The sequence below is a fragment of the Ostrinia furnacalis genome, unplaced genomic scaffold, assembly GCF_004193835.3.
Source record: "Ostrinia furnacalis isolate ACB-3 unplaced genomic scaffold, ASM419383v2 OfSCF0694, whole genome shotgun sequence".
NCBI classification, from domain to species: Eukaryota; Metazoa; Arthropoda; class Insecta; order Lepidoptera; family Crambidae; genus Ostrinia; species Ostrinia furnacalis.
The window spans coordinates 1328849-1331645 of record NW_021130933.1 but is presented as its reverse complement, the minus strand read 5'-3'; positions in this window follow the sequence as shown (position 1 = coordinate 1331645).

The window sequence follows — 2797 nt, the reverse complement described above, 5'->3', positions numbered from 1 at the left end:
TTTCAAACGTTTTAATGCCATTGCCCTCTCAGATTTTACAGCGCAGGCGCAGCTCAGATTGACATACTTTTGTGAAAAAGATCGTCTATTTGCCTAAACTCTACCTAATTACCCATAAATAAAATCACTCAACTAATAGAGAAGAGGTGTTGAAGTAACTATCATTTGTCATGATCTTTATAGAAAAAATTATCAACCTACTGCTTTTAGTATCATTTGCTACGCGCCGCATCGTAGTCGCTCGAGTGATTTGTATCCTGTTTAATCTAAAAAAAAAAAAAAAAATATCTTTTACCTACTTATTTAGTTAGACCAACGAATTTAGTGCTTATTTTTCATGCAATCAAAATAAACGTCTATTAAAATGAAATGTTTCGTTTTATCCGTGCTACGTACCCCTCTACATTTCCTCTAAATCTTTGTGTTGCTAGATTATTTACTTTTTCAAGGGATATCTTGTAGCACCTTGTGTAACCTTTAAAAGGTAATCCCATTGATTTGGAAAAGTTTTTTAATTTTATTAAAGTAACAAAGACAATTTTCACTTCAGGCGGTAGTGTTCTCGTAACAAACCGAGCGGAATCGAGGCTACAAAGGGTTACAGTTAATAAATTATGTTTTCAGTGAATACAAGAATGTCGACAGGAATCTTTCAGGTGTTTGACCGGGGTGCTGACAGGCCGCGAGCCCCGCGACCAATTACGACGCGGAATTATGTCGTCGCGTGCGCGGGCGCAACGCGGCGCCGCAACCGGCGCCACGCGCGTGCCCATATTCTGAAAAGTTACTTTCATGTGTGTAGTGGATCTCACACAATTAATAAAGACGTCTGATTATTTTCAGGTGGTAAAAACGTGGTTATGTTGGCTAAAATCATCCGTCTGTGCTTAATGATGATGATGGTGGGAAATTTTCAGCTCCAAATTATGAAATCTGTAATTAGGAAAATTATAATGATTACTACCAACTTAAACCATCTGTGTCAAAGTATATGACTTCGTTTGAAATCATCACATACTTCATGAAAATATCAAAGTCGATCATAAATTTATTCAGCCTTTTTTATAAATTTCCATCAGCCTATAAGTTATCAAGTTTAATCACGTTCAGGTTTTGCGTGAAAGAGTAACAAACATCCATACTTTCGCGTTTATAATATTAGAAGGATTAGTTTTAACTATAGTGTTTTTTAAATAATTTCTTCAAGGCCTCCCTAAAAAGATCGTAAGCAACTTTTTAATCTAAATAAGAGCCAAAATAAGCTCTCTGGCATCGCGAGACATGTTTTAAAAATAAACTTTCCCTTATTAATGCGCCATAAAACGGAATTAATGAAAAGCCCTTTTTTATTCGGTTAGTGCCTTTAGCAATAAAGTTCTAAAATATTTTACCTAATGTCTTTGAGATCTCGAGATGAATCGAAGTAAGTGACTAAATAGGTACTCTCAGTTATTACATTTTCTTTTTCATTCACATTTCTATTATAAATGCGCCATGTATGAAGGAATTTTAATAAAATAATTTTGAAAGTAAATATACCTACATGAAAGTTTATTTGTGACACTGAGTTTCTTGAGAAATATTGAACTATCTGTCACGCATACAGTTGAGTAATTCGCCGGATACTACGGGATTGAATGCAAGTACGCATTTTCGAGTTATTTCCCATAATAGCTTCCGTCATATGAGTCCGGGTGCAGTGGGCAGTATTTATGTACATCATATGCATCCGAAACGAACGTTTTAGTTACGCGTGTCAAACAAAATCGCAGATCATCTGTTCACGACAAAGAAGGAATGGCAAGCTTAGGTTGTAATGACATTGACTCACCATCGCATCTCTTACTCAAGATTATCTTACAATTCCTTGTAAACCACTAACATGAGTAATTTGACTAAACCTACCTGTGATCAGACAGTTCCAGTCTTTGTTTCAGTTTATTTTTGTCATTTGTTAAAACATTGCCAAAAACAAATATATAAAAGTTATAGAGAGGCACAGGAAAACAATCGTTTCCTATCTAACCTAATCTAAAGTTTCCTTTAAAACATAATATTCTTTGCGAAAATATTTTATAATGAACAATGACATTCATGCTTATTACGAGTAGGTACCTATTACTCGTCTAAAAATCGACTCTCAAAATATGTAGGCACACGTATACGTCCTACATACGGTATTATGTTGTCCTTTCTGCCCACAAAAACATTATACGATCTTTATTCATATCAAAAAGATATGACTTACTTTTAATTGTTAAATCAATTCGTCCCAGTGACTCATATGAACGAAAAGAGGTGGGCGACGAAGCACCAATTTATATCATTCGGGATTCACGCATCTGTAATAAGCACAAAAACCTGTAGTCTTTATGTTTTTTAGCTTTTTAGTTTTTTTTAAACACTTTTGGAAAACATATTTCATTACGAGTTTTATTACTGCGATGACGCTCTGGTTGATTAATGAATTACTACATTGTTTCAAACTTACTTGTAATGAAAACAAAGGATTGCATTAATTGCTCTTGTTATTATTAAGGGATAATTGTTATGAGGCATACAAAATTAAGTGCTAGTAAGCTTTAAAGTAATTTTGAACGGTATGTAGTGCATAATCGTATCAGAGCTAATAAATTAAATCAAATTATTGTGTAAGTGAGAAGCAGTTATAAATAGCAATTCATCAATCTTTATTAAAAGCTCCATCAGGTGCAAATTCTCTCAGAATTATCAGCATAATTACTGATAGTGCGTGAATTATCTAATGGAAAATCCACCGAAACTTATTACCAAAGTT